The 14,789-nt window shown below is 39.6% G+C and overlaps 1 pseudogene across 1 annotated transcript; it reads right to left on the bottom strand.

The window, feature by feature from the left end:
* Positions 1-11,514: 11,514 nt before the first annotated feature.
* LOC306645936 (WD40 repeat-containing protein SMU1-like) lies at positions 11,515-13,009 on the bottom strand (annotated as a pseudogene). The gene has a single exon. The product of its transcript is annotated as a WD40 repeat-containing protein SMU1-like (transcript).
* Positions 13,010-14,789: the final 1,780 nt, after the last annotated feature.

The following is a 14,789-nucleotide window of genomic DNA, read 5'->3' as shown; positions in this document are numbered from 1 at the left end:
CCATAAATGTATGTTTAGTACCAAACAGAATTAGAGGGCACAGCCATTACCAGTCGGGGAAGAACATTATAACCAAATGAAGAAAGGCTAAAAAATAAACATTTATATCGCTCTGACTTTAATTTTGATTTCATTTCTGATGAAGAAGTGAACTGTTTTCTTCCAAGTCTTTCTGTCTTTTCAGGCTCATGGTAACAGAAAGAGTGCAAAAATAAATAGAATAAGAGGCCCGCTAAAAGAAAAAAAAAAAAGGTGCTGTACAGGGTATCCAAGGCTGATGGTGGGGATGGGAATTGGCTTTTCTGACGTGCAGAGATGGTCTCATCTCACGTGGGTAGTAATACACTTGTTTATTGAGCACCATCCCTACATGATGTACCACTGAGTGTGCCACTGTACAGGTGAGACCGTTGAAGCTGAGAGATAAAGGAAGTAGTGGGAGGTCACGCCCACTTTGGAGTCAGCTTGATGCTAAAGGCCAACCTCAGTAAACACCATGTTCAGTTTATGAATCCTGCCAAGGAAATAGCATTTCCTATTATCGCATTCTTATGTATACTGAGGCAAGCAACAAAAACTTTTAAGTATTCGTGCAAGGTGAAGGGCTCAGGAAGCAATCTGAACCACTACGAATGTGTCCCAGCACTGACCAGTGGTTCTTCTGTTGGCCACCTAGGGGTTTGCTTCTCCCTGTCTGCGTAGGCCACTGTCTCCGAGTGGTGTAAATTCAATATTGAACAGATGTGCCTTGCAGAGGGAGGCTGCCAGTGGTAGCAGGGTCCTTTGAGCCATAGATAGAGTGCAGGTGGAAAAGCAGTGACAGATTTTCCTCCAGGGAATTCTTTGCTGCCTTGACTAGGTCTGAGTAATTTATTCTAATGGGACTGTGCCCTGTTGTTTTAGGACTGTTTTAGTTCATGTTAATTAAGTCAGAACAATGGTCTTTTGAAAAGATGGAGGAGGGGCTCATTATGTAATTTAGGAGCCTTTCTTTGACTGCTAGTTCAAAATATATTACTTGAAACATTTTTTTACTGTTTATGGGTTTGAATATTGTCCTTTTTAAAAAAATATTTTTAGTTGTAGATAGACACAGTACCTTTATTTTATTTATTTTTTTATGTGTTGTTGAGGATCAAATGCAGTGCCTCACATGTGCCAGGCAAGTGCTCTACCACTGAGCCACCTCAGGCCTTGAATATTGTTTTTAAGTCGAATAGTAAAATAAGTCCCCCATTGTTTCACTCATTGAAAAAAAATAATCAAACTATTTTCTTTTTTTGAAATTGAATATCAGCAAATGCAGGTGAGGTTTTTTGGTTTCATCTGGCTATCCAATAGTCACTCAAAGTTCATGCCAAATAATACATGTATTCCACCCTGGAAAATTTTGAGAATCATTCAATTTGATCTGTTTGAAAAGTTTTGATCATATTTCTCTGTTTACATATCTCAGTTTTTGGTTTGGAAAATAAAGTCAGTCATAATATTTTTCTTCATTAATTAACCTGAAGCTTTCTTATGTTCATTTCTGTGCATTTCACCTCTCTAAAGATGATTTGAACCAGCTCGTAACAATAATAAAAAGTAGAAGGTAAACTATTTCATAAAAAGTAAAATGAGATTAAAATTCTGAACTAATATAATTGCAATGGCTGAAAATTGTTAGAAGCACCAAACTATATAACAATATAGAATTTGGAGTCGAATGACCTTGTATTTGCCCACCATTTCCTCATTGTATAAAGCTGATCAAGTCATTTAGTTTCTAAGGTTTAACTTTCTTACCATAAAATAAGGCAATAATTATTTTGTAGGGTGTTATGAGAATTAAATGAGACGGTATATACGGGGTGATGCTTGATAAATATTTCCTTCCTTTAAGCTGTTACCACAAAAGGGAGCCGAGTATATTGGTGCACACCTGTAAATCCCAGCCACTCCGGAGGCTGAGGCAGGAGGATTGAAAGTTCAAAGCCTGTCTGGGCATTTAGTGAGACCCGCTTTCAAAATTAAAAATAAGGGCCAAGTGCACACCTGTAATCCCAGCTGCTCAGGAGGCTGAGGCAGGAGGATCTTGTTCAAAGCCAACCTCAACAACTGCAAGGGGCTAAACAACTCCCTGAGACCCTGTCTCTAAATAAAATACAAATAAGGCTGGGGATGTGGCTCAGTAGTTAAGTGCCCCTGAGTTCAATCCCTAGTACCTACAAAAAAAAACTAAAAATAGGGCTGAGAATGTATCTCAATGGTAGAGAGCTCCTGGGTTCAATCCCCAGTACACCACCCCCCAAAAAGAAAATTCTCTTGATTATCCATTTCCTACGGAATCCAAAATATTCTAGGCGTGGAGCTCAGCAGTCTAGAATGAGTTCAGGAACCATTGCTTTATTTGATTTCACCCAGTTCCTGCCACAGCTGTGGATGAAAGTTGGTAGCATAGTAACTTAGCAAAATCACAGAGCCGTATATTAGAAGAAAGCATTAGCATGTAGATTGCAGGCGAAGCAATACACTTACTGGGGACCGTGGATGAACATTAGAGCACATTTGGTCATTTTACTGTTGGAAAACTGGAACTCTGCAGCTCTGGAGCATTATTATGGAAACTACTGGTAGTTTCTCTGTTCATACTTCTTTGCCCCACCTGAGTCTATCTGATGATAAATATCTGTTCACTCCTTAAACAAAAAAATGTATGAAAAGGGACATTTGAAACCCTGGAAAAATGAGGCTCAAAGTATAGTGGCATCAATGATATTGATGGAGCTCTTAATGGGCCCTCAGGGTGTCCTAGGACCTTGGGAAGTTGGCAGTTGCAGCAAACAAAACTGTCAAAGTAGACAGATGCTTGGGACCCCAGTGGGCCTGCTGTAGGCTCAGTGTTGTGGCCATAAAGTGGGCTTAGTTTTACACAGGCCAAGTACAGGAAGGGTTGGAGAAGCTGCCATTCACAGTATAATAGAGGTGACGTCACTAATAGCATGCCAGACCACCTATTATTGGTAGGTCCAATGTTAACACAGTAGGTTGTAAGTGCTTTTGGAATTTCTTGACTCGTAATGGAGCAGTAATTGCATAACTTTGTTACAAACAAATTTGTGCATTCAATTCTCTCAATAGATCCTAGGTACCATGATTCCACAATATCTTCTTATAGAACCCCTTCTCCTCTGCTACCCACACACACCTGGGAGTCAAACCTGGGCCCTTTGTGTACTAGACAAGTGCTCTACCATTGAGCTACTGTCCCAGTCCTTCCAGAACTTTTTCACTGACAATTTTTTTTTTTTTTTTTTTTGCGGTGCTGGGAATCGAACCCAGGGCCTTGTGCTTGCAAGGCAAGCACTCCACTGACTGAGCTATCTCCCCAGCCCCACTGACAAATATTAAGATAAAATAACCAAAATTATTTTGAAAGAAAAAGAATATAGAAACAAATGCCTCCTCTATCAATAATTTCTCCATGAACTATAGGAATCCCATAAGGGAACAAGTTTTCTACATGATTTAAAGAGATTACATATTCAAGAAATTGCTTCCATTTGTTGATGTAAATAATTTTCACCTTATTGTTTTGTTGACTTCAGTAATTAAAATCCTAGCATTTTGAAATGAGATACTTAACCCTAATTACTAAGATAACAGAGAGAAGATTGTTCTATTTTTGCATGTGATATGATCTCAGGATAAAATATACTTTTCACTTTCATTCTTTTTTTTAATCCAGATTATCAGAATTTAATCTGGAAGTTGGGGATGTAGCTCAGTGGTAGAATTCTTGCCTAGCATGCCCCAGGCCCTGAGTTCAGTCCCTAGTAACACAAATACACACACACACACACACACACACACACACACACACAAAAAGCTAAAAGGATTTTTATCTGGGCACCGATACTATCCTAGCCCCTCAGGAGGGTAAGGCAGGAGAATCTCTAGTTCAAAACCTGTCTGGGCTACAGAGAGACTGGGACCCAATCTCAAAAAAATAAACAAACAAATAAATAGGAATTCTTAAGATACATTGCTTATATATTAAAAAGTAGGGCAAATTGTGTGTGCTCTAACATTATGTAAATTCTTTATAGAGTTATAAAATTTATTTTGGATTTATTTCTAGCATAATACTTTGTCACGGCAAAGCAGTTTTCTATTAAGAAAATACAATATCAGAAAAGTTTTTTTAATTAACTAATTTAAATTTTAAAAATACAGTATCAGGCTGGGTGTGGTGGTTCAAACCTATAATCCCAGCACCCCAGGAGGATGAGGCAGGAGGATTACAAATTGGATGCCAGCCTTGGCAATTTAGTGAGATCCTCAGCAATTTAGCAAGACCCTATATATGTATGCTACCTCCCATATGTGTGTGTGTGTGTGTATGTGTATGAGAGAGAGATATGGGGTTGGCATCCCATTTTTGATTTTTATAAATTGTTTATAAGTGCTAAGTGTTCCTCTTGCTTTCATATGTGTTCATATATCTATGTGGATTATTTTTTAAGTGCTAATAAGAAGAGTAGGCAAGATTTAGGATCAAATTCGTGATTTTTCTCAGTATTAACCAATTCATCTCTTGGCATGCAGTAAGAGAACTGGAAGGGAAAACATAATAAAGTCACTCATTCTCCTTGATCTTGTTTTCAAGGACAGCTGGAAAATCTCATCGGATTGCTATAAGTCTGCCTGGACTGAACCAGGGAAGGCCATTCAAAATTCTCTTGGTGAATTCTACCCAGAGTTATCTGATTTAAAGGTGCCAAAGCCAAAATCTCTTTAATTTGACTTAAAAACTATTTTCCACTAGGACCTGGTGGAGGTTTTCCCAAGGTTGTAATTCCCTTGGAGAGAGACTGCTATCTCTATCTCCTAGTTCTTAAATCACAAATTCACCCCACCCAATGGGCTTGCCCCAGGCAGGTGGGTTCCCTGATGGTAACAGCAGGATCTGACATCTTACCTGCTGACTAGAAGTCTAGGTTATAGCGGGGCAGTTAAGACCCATGAGCATAGCCAGAAACTTTTTGGCAGTTGTCACTTGTCAATCATAAGGGCCTCTCCTGGATCACCAGTGACCTGGGCACTTACATGTGATTGTTATAAGATGTGACAAATTTTGAGAGGGAGAAGAAATAAAAATGCAAAAATGGGTATTTTAAATCTCTATTACTTTAATAACATGAAAAATGTCAAAAGACTAAAAAATAGGGATCTGGGTGTGAATTTAATTAGTTACGAAAATGTTTAAAGGCAAAATAGAAGTCCTCTCTGAGAATCCTGATCCTACAACCCAAATATCAGTCATCTATGGGTCTATCAGTCCAGGATTAAACACTGACTTCAGTTGTAAAATCAGAAAAGTAAGTTTGTGATTGTGGCTATTTATTTACTCAGCATCTAAGATAATGCCTAATCACTAACTTTCTGATAATAGGTGGCAGGCTGCCAGATGGAGAATTCATATTCAAAAAGAATTAAAACCAGCCATTCCTTCATTAAGAAGTAATGTTTTGCTGGGTAGAGTGGCACATGCCTGGAATCCCAGAAACTTGGGAGCCCGAGACAGGAGGATCGAAAGTTCCAGGCCAGCCTCAGCAATTCAGTGAGACCCTGTCTCAAAATACAAAATAAAAAAGGGCTGGAAATGTAGCTCAGTGGTAAAAGGCCCTGGGTTAGATCTCCATTACCAAAAAAAAGGATGTAATGTTTTAACTTCAGATAGAAAGAGTAGTAAGTGATAAGGAGCCCCTATGAAATCAAAGTCTTTCTCAAACTTCCCTGATGCTAAAAATAAGCTGCAGGGCCTAGTAAAGCCCAACCCAGGCCCCTAGGATGTTCTTTGCAACCACTGATTCCCAGTCATGGGGGAGGTGAGGATCTAAGAATGTGAAATTGTAGGTAGTGACCAGAAGATTCTTATGGTCAGAAGTTTGGGAAACATTCATTTTTATTTCTGTTTTTTTATTTTGGTATTAGGGATTAAACCCAGGTGTGCTTTCCTGTTGAGTTATACCCCAAATCCTTTTTATTTTTTTAAATTTTGAGACAGGTTCTCGGTAATCTACTGAGAGTCTCCCTAAATTGCAAAGGCTGGCCTCCAATTTTCATGCTGCTGCCTCAGCCTCCTAAACTGCTGGAATTGTGTGCTTCACCATGCCTGACTACTGATTAAAGTAGTATTTTGTACTGTGATAACATATACTGAAGGACAAAGGTGAGGACAGCAAAAAGATTTGGGGTGATCCAAGCCTAAGTATTGCTTTTTTAAGTTTCTTAGGAAGGGTTTTTACATCTTTGTAGTTCATAAAACTGGTATACAAGAAAGAAGATGAGTTAGTGAATTTGGGATCCAATGTGAGATGACACAAGAGCTGAAAGATGGTAGCAACCCAAGTGTCCATCAATGGATGAGTGAATAAACAAAATGTATACACATACAATGCAATATTGTTCAGCATAAAAAAGGAAGGAAATTTTATATTATTCTCAGGTACTGAAACACCACACTGTGTCCAATCAATATGTACAGTTACTAGGTGTCAATTTTAAAATATCTATTCTTGGTCCTAGCTACTCAGAAGGCTAAAGCAGGAGGATCACATAAGACCAGGAGTTTGAGGCCAGCCTTAGCAACTTAGCCAAACCCATCTCAAAAATAAATACCAAAGTAAAAAATTAAAAATATGTATTCATTACAAAAATTTTAAAGGAAAGAAATTTGATACTTGATACATGGATGAACCTTGAGGACATTATGCCAAGTGAAATAAGCCATTCACAAAAGGACAAATTCTGTGTTGGTCCACTAACACGAGGTACTGAGAGTAGTCAAATACATAGAGTGTAGGATGGTGTTTGCAGAGATTGTGGTGAGTTGATCAATGGGACAGGAGTTTAAGTCTTGCTAGGTGCATGCATGTAATCACAGAGACCTGGGAGGCTTGGGCAGGAGGATTGCAAATTTGAGACCTGCCTCAGCAATTTAGTGAGGCCCTAAGCAACTTAGTGAGACCCTGTTTCAAAATAAAAAAAGTCTGGGCATGTGCTCAGTGGTTAAGGACCTCTGGATTAAATTTCCAGTACCAAAACACAAAAATTAGGTTTTCCAAGATGAAAAGAGTTTGGGTAATGGATGGTAGGGATGACTACAAAACAATGTGAATGTGCTTAATGTCACCAAACAGTTTGAAAAGTTCAGATGGTAAATTTTGTTTTGTGTATTTTACTGCAGGTTTAAAAAAAAAAATTGTTTAGAACCAGGCGCTGTGACGTGCCTGTAATTCCAGCTACTCAAGAGGCTGAGGCAGGAATTTAGGAAGTTTGAGCCTTGGCAACTTAGTAAGACCCTGTCTCAAAATAAAAAATGAAAAGGAAGGACTGGGAATGTAGGTCAGTGATAGAGTGATAGAACAACCCCGAGTTCAATCCCCAGTACTGCAAGAAAAATATTTTTTTAAAGAATTTTTTAAAAATGAGACTGACAGATGCTACAAGCTGACAAACCGGATGACTGGTGGGCTCCAAAGGCCCCTCCCCCTGTGAAGTGTTTCCTAAGCTCTGCATGGTTCTGCTCTGCCTAGTCTTTGTTCGTGATCTCTTCCTGTCTGCTCCCAGCACTAACTGCAGTCTGAGGGTGGGGCACTCTCTCACTCCCGAGAGAAGCCTCACTTTTCAAAGTGTTTACCCCAGACCCTCTCTCTAAGTGGCTACCTGTCAGTTTCCATTTCAGTCCTACCTCTCTACTTACAGGACTGCTGACCACCAACTGACATATTACCTGTATTGATTCTCTAAGAGCTGTCAAGGTGGAGGGAAAGACTATTCTAAGGCAGCCGTGAGCTCTTAGCTGAGTGGAATCATAAACGCCCCCATTAAAGGTTTCATTCAATAACAACAATCTTTGCTAAAGTAAATGGACATCAGTCTCCCACCCCCACCACGAATACAGAGCCCATTATCAAAGAGCAGAGAGCACTGAGCTGGGGCAGTATCAGTTTCCACATTTTCAAATGATTTCTTTAATGAAAAGCTGCATTCTTTTCAGGCCATAAAACACCAAGGAAAAGTCTATTCATTTAGCTATTGTACATATTAGCTTATTTATTTATGGCTAATGCTGCCATCAGCATTCCCTGGGTGTAGAGTTAACTCACTTAATGATTGGTTGATAAATTGCTAAAAAGCAGATAGACTGAAATCGGCTCTCATGCTTCCATGCAGGGCAAGTTAAGTTTCTCATTCCAAACACAAATTCACTATCTTCATACTCTATTTCAAGTAATCTACCTCACATAAAACATTTTATTTGACCCAGAATGCGCAAAGATTGATTTTTCAAGCACATTCTTAGGGGATAAACATATTATCATTTTATCAAAAGAGAGATAACGTCTGTTAGTCTCTTTAAGTAGGTCTTCACCAAATTGCAGATTCTTTGACAAGAATCATCTTTTTCTCCAAAAGAATCATCTCCTGGTCCTTTCCTTTTCCTCTTCCCTTCCTCCCTTCTCTACCACTAAGCTATGTTCCCAACCTTTTTTATTTTTTGTTTTGGAGACAGTGGCTCATTAAGTTACTGAGGCTGACTTTAAACTTGGATCCTCCTGCCTCAGCCTCCCAGTTTACTGTGACCACTGCCTGCCACCTTCCTGTTCTTCTCTCATTGAAAAATCACTGAGTTCCTAATCTGGATCATCTCAATGGTTGCATGTCTGGCGCAGCAGGAACTCAATGAATGTTGGCAGAATAAGTTTTGTTGGGGAAAATATACTGCCTGAAAGACTAGTCATTTGTGAATCTGGGGAAAGAACTAAAACTCTCCACTGTGGTAGTTTCTGAAGATTAGGGTTCAAAACTTGATTCACTATTTCTGCATGTGAAATTCTAAGAAGATTTTTTAAATTTAAACTGGCTTTTTTTTTTTTTTTTTTTTTTGTACTGGGGATTGAATCAAGGGCCCTTAACCACTAGCCCTATTCCTAACCCTTTTCATTTTTTATTTTGAGACAGGATCTTGTTGTTTAGGACCTTACTAAGTTGCCGAGGCTGGCTTTGTTCGCATCCTCTTGCCTCAGCCTCCCAAATTGCTGGAATTACAGGCATACACCACCATGCCTGGCTAAGGAGATTTGTAAATGTTCAGTTATGTTAGGCACAGTAGTGCACACCTGTAATCCCAACTATGGAGGCTGAGGCAAGAGGATGGCAAGTTCAAGCCCAGCCTTGGCAACTTATTGTAGACCCTGTCTCAAAATGAAATTAAAAGGACTGGTTGTAGCTTAGTACTACATGCTCAAGGGCCTGGGCTTCATCCCTGGTCACACACACACACACACACACACACACACACACACATACACACACACACACACAAAACAAATTAAGTAAAATGTTCAATTGTGGGTATGGCAGTGCAGGCCTGTAGTTCCAGCAACTCAGGGGGCTGAGGCAGGTCGATCACTCAAGCCCATGAGTTTGATATCAGCCCACACAACATATTAGTACCCCCTTTGTACAAATAATAGTAATAATGATAATAAAAACTAAAATTATCAATGCAGAAATGGTAGGAAACAAGAGTAAATAAAACATAGTGAAATATAAATATTCTCTCTTGAAATGATCCCTTTTTTGTCAGTTGAGAAAATCTGAAAACAAAAACAAAACTACAGGGTTGTGGCTGTAGCTCAGTGGTAGAGCGCTTGCCCCTCACATGCGAGGCACTGGGTTCGAACCTCAGCACCACATAAAAATAAACAAAGATATTAAAAGAAAAAAAAAAAACTACAGAGAGACTCTTAAAGTCACTTGCCTGGATTTTCAAAATTATGTTCTGGGGTTTGATCTCCAGCACCACCAAAAAAAAAAAAAAAAAAAAGTTTTCCAAATTATGTTCTGAGTTGCTAAGTTGCTGAATCTGGCCTGGAACTCGTGACCTTTCTGCCTCAACTTCCCCAGCCACTGGGATAATGGGCGTGCACCACCAAGCTAGGCTAATTCCTACATGTTGATTTCTACTTGGAATCCCTACTTATGTCTAAGAGGCAACCAATTTTGACACATGCAAAACTAAACTCAAGATCTTTCCGACAAGCCTGATTGTCCCCCAATTCTCTCTCCTGCTCCCACTTGAGGAATGGTACCTCCATTTCCTACCCTAGGATCCTGGTGGCCATCCTTCACATCCTGTTCATACATTTCCTCTCCAAGGCTAAGAACCCATGTCATCTACCTGAACTGATACAACGGCTATTGCACAGATTCCTGCCCCTCTCCTGCCCCTTGGTTCTCTTCCAAACAGATGCATCTTTTCTAAGCTCAAATCAGTTATGACTAACCCTCCTCCAATTTTATCCTGAGAGATGCTCCCCTTGGAACTCTGTGCTATGGTCACATAAGCTTTCTTACAGTTTCCTTAACAAGCCAATCTGCTTTCTGCTTAAGGGATTTACTTATCATGCCTCTTCCGCTTAGAATACCAGCTGATCCCTTCTGGAATCTAGCTTTGAGGGCTGACTGCTTGAAATGGGATCTAGGCTCCATCATTTAACGAGCTGTGTGACCTTTACCTTCTATGGGTGTCAGTTCCCTTATATGTAAAAATGGGAAGTAATGGTACTTATCTGATTGAGCTATGACAGGATGAAGTAAGATCACATATAGTAATTTTAGTCCTTAAGGCAGAGCCTGTTATTTAGCACATGTTCAATAAATGTTCATATCAATGTTATTTTATTTTATTTTTTGTCTTTTTGCAGTGCTGGAGATTGAACCCAGGGCCTTGTGAACACTAGTAATAGCAATATCTTTTCCTTCTGCTCCTCCAGCAAACATAGTGGCTCGTATATAATAGATGACTTAATAAACATTTGTTAAGTGAATAAATGAATGAATGAGTGTGGAAATGGTGAGATTTGTCTTTTTATTGTCATAGTACTTATGACTTAATGTTTATCAAGTCACCTGTTATATATGAGCCAGTATGTGACAGCCTGAAGTAAGTGACAGCAGAAGAGGGGGAAAATAAACACATGAAGCAGAGAACAAATGAGAAAACAGTATGTGCGAAGACAGGGATGAGAAAGACACTGTAATGATGACCTTCTGCCCTGTGCTAGCTGCCTGGAAGTCTATTTTTTTTTTTTTTTTTTAACAAGATCTCCAAAAAGGTGTAAAGTTTATTAACATCTTTAAAAAAATACAGCTATTAAATATGGGGCTATTTACTTTCAAGTTTTATGATGGCAGGCACATTTTAATCAGCATTTCAAATAATCAAAGTAGTACATTTTTTTCCCCAGAAATATCATCATTTCACTCTCCAGAAAGAAGATACATGAAAACATTAAGTGACTACCCAGTTAGAAGCAGATAAACTAATACCTTAAAAATATTTTTTAGAAAGGGTAATTGCTACTTGAGCAAGTATTTTCACAAAATTATTCCTGTGGCTAAATTAATCTCTTTGCTTAGAAAAGCTGACCTAAAGAAGCTAGTTTTTGAAAAGCTGAATTAGGGTTTACAGAGCTTTAGGAGTCCATTTTCACTATAGGTAGCGAACAGGTTCTGATGAGGGTGATGTGCAATACCAATCACATCCTTCGAGTGAGCTGTCAACGTTTTCTCCAGTTGGCCAGTGACTGCGCTGACACAGTAGAGAACAAAGTCCTTCCCCACCCAGTAGATCCATTCACCAACTGGAGAAAGGCAGCAAACAAAGTCACCACCTTCTCTTACCAGAGCTGAAGCTTCTGACAGTCTGCCCTTGCATGTTCGTGATGACCACTGTGTTTGATTTGTTGCACACCATAAAATGCTCTGGATTTTTAGGAAGTAGGATCACACTGTTGACAGGAATATCTGTCCCTGCAGTTCTTTGAACATTCTGCAGTTTTCATATTCCAGATCTTTACAGTGCCATCAGAAGATGCACTAATAATATCATGTCCATCTTGTGTAAATGTTGCTTCATTAACAATGGAGGAATGGCCACGAAATTCCTTCAGCTTTACCCAGACTCTAAACCATGAATTCTAATTATCTGGTCAAAAGAGGCACTAAGGATCTGACTGCTGTCCTTAGAAAAACTCAGACAGGTAACACCTTTACTGTGTGCCCTTTCAAATCTCCTTAAACATTGTCCAGACCTTGGTTTTTCCATCTTGGGCTCCAGTTGCTCACATTTCTGTATCTCTACTGAAACACATGAAGAGAACAGCATCATCCATCATCATGAAGTTATCCTGGGCCTGGTACTGTAGATCCTTCCTGATTTTTCCAGCAGTAAAGTTCCATACTTTAATGAATCCATCAATAGGCCCAGTGACCAGATTCTGACCATCTGGAGAAAATAGAGCACACTCTACATGTGATTTCTGACCAAACTTAATATGCCTGCTCAGCTGTGTAGGAAACTTTTCCTCTTCTACATCCTTGACAGTTGCTTTACCACAAAACAAATCTACAGTCCTACCAGGAGGCAGTAACCCTGGTGCTGCCGCTTTAGTGCCTGTCCTAGCAATGCCATGAGATGAGATGGGGGCAGCACGTGGACTTCCCCAGCTAAGGCCTGGACAATTGCTGCTCTTCTCTTTTCTACTTCCATCTGGATATGCCTTCCGAGGATCAAAATAAGACCTTACCAAGAGGTTCTCCAGATGAATATACTGTTCTGGCCGTGTCTGTTTTAACATGATCATGGGGTCAGTCTGTCTGAGAAGTGACCTGGCAGTACCCAATTCTCAGAGCTCTATCAATTCCAGAACACCCTGTTCATAGAGGTCAATAAGGGTTTTGTCTGGCAACTTCAAGGACTGTATAGCCTGTAGAACAGTATCCCAATGACCACCATGAATGTCAGCAACAAAACTCAATGCTATCCACAGTATTCAGAGACTGATACAGAGAGTAGTCTCCTCCTGTAAAGTGGCTGATGCCGGATGCAAACTGTTCTCCTTCAGGGACTGCATGATCAGATCACATCTGAAGACTTGATTTCGATTGACATAGTGGTAAATTCCTGGCAGAGACCCCATTCCACTCTCAGGCCCAGACGTGCAGCACACCGACACCTCTGGCGGTTACCTTACATTCCGAGTGTCTATTTTTTACTGAAATGGCACACAAGATGATGGGCCCAGAGATTTACCAGGGTGTGAGTATGGGAGTGGGGGTGGGGGATGGGAAGCAAGAGGCTAACACATCCATCCAGTCAACAACATACATGGTGCTGGGTATGCTGGAGATGCCACACACAGTGGGTTTATAGAAGTTAAACTGAGGAGTGGGATAACTGGGTCAAAAGGTGGGTCCATTCCAAGTTTTCTGAGGATTCACACTGCTTTCCAGACTATTCAGAGTGGTTAGATTGTGGAACCAACCTAGATGCCCTTCAACAAATGAATGGATAAAGAAACTGTGGTATATAAACACAATGGAATATTATTTAGCCATAAAGAAGAAGAATAGTATGGTATTTGCAAATAAATGGATGGAATTGGAGAATATCATGCTAAGTGAAATAAGCTAATCCCCAAAAAACCAAAGGCTGAATGTTTTCCCTGATAAGTGGATGATGATATATAATGGGGGTGGGTGGATGTGGAGTGAGAGAAGAATGGAGGAACTTTAGATTATGTAGAAGGAAATGAGAGGGAAGGGGTATGAAAAATGGTGAAATGAGACAGACATCATTCCCTATGTACATGTATGATTACACGAATGGTACGAATCTACATCGTGCACAACCATAGAAACAAAATGGATGTGCTCCATTTGTGTTCAATGAATCAAAATGCAGTCTGTAAAAAATAAATTAATTAATAAATAATTTAAAAAAAAGTTAAAGAAGGTGATGAGCTGGGGTGTGACTCAGTGGTAGAATGCACAGTAAAGTTCAATTCCCACTCCACCACCCAAAACATACCCCATCTGGGTGGGTGTGGTGTGCCCACCTATAATCCCAGCAGCTCTAGAGGCTGAGGCAGGAGGATTGCAAGTTCAAGGCCAGCATCAGCAATTTAGTGAGGCCCTAAGCAATTCCATGAGACCCTGTCTCAAAATAAAAAAAAGAAAAAGGCACAACCATTTTAGTAAGCACTGCCTATCAAAAGATCTATAACCTTTAAACTTGTTATTACAGTTCTAGGAATCATGTCATTCATTTATTTATTTATTTATTTATTTATTTATTATTATTAATTATTTGCAATGCTGGGGATTGAACCCAGGGCCTTGTGCTTGCAAGGTAAGCACTCTACCAACTGGGCCATATCCCCAGCCCTCATTTATTTATTTATTTACATAGAGGTGTTCTATCCCTGAGCTACATCCCCAGTCCTTTTTATTTTTATTAGTTTAAATTTTGAGACAGGGTCTCGTTAAATTGCTGAGCTTAGCCTTGAACTTACAGTCTTCCTGCCTCATCCACTCAAGCCATTAGAGATTACAGGTATGTGCCACCCTGCCCGCCTCTAGGAATCATTCTGAAGGAGAGTCAAAAATGCAAAGATTTATGAATATAAGAATAAATGTTCTTAGCAGCACTCTTTTTGGCAACAAAAGCTGATAACCTCTATGTTCAGCAGTAAGACTTGTACACTTACACAATTGATACAACTGAGTACGGGTGGCTATTGAAATTGAGGTTTTTCTAAGTGCATCTGACATTCTTTCTACAAATATTTTTGAGAACTTTCTGCATGAATAATTGGAAAAAAAATCTCAGAATGTAATGCAAAGTCAAAAAAGAACCCAGCTGGACATGGTGGCAGACACCTGTAATTCCA

This window comes from Sciurus vulgaris (genome assembly GCF_902686455.1).
Source record: "Sciurus vulgaris genome assembly, chromosome: 1".
NCBI classification, from domain to species: Eukaryota; Metazoa; Chordata; class Mammalia; order Rodentia; family Sciuridae; genus Sciurus; species Sciurus vulgaris.
The sequence above is the reverse complement of the archived record's forward strand: the minus strand, read 5'-3'. Positions and strand labels throughout refer to the sequence as shown.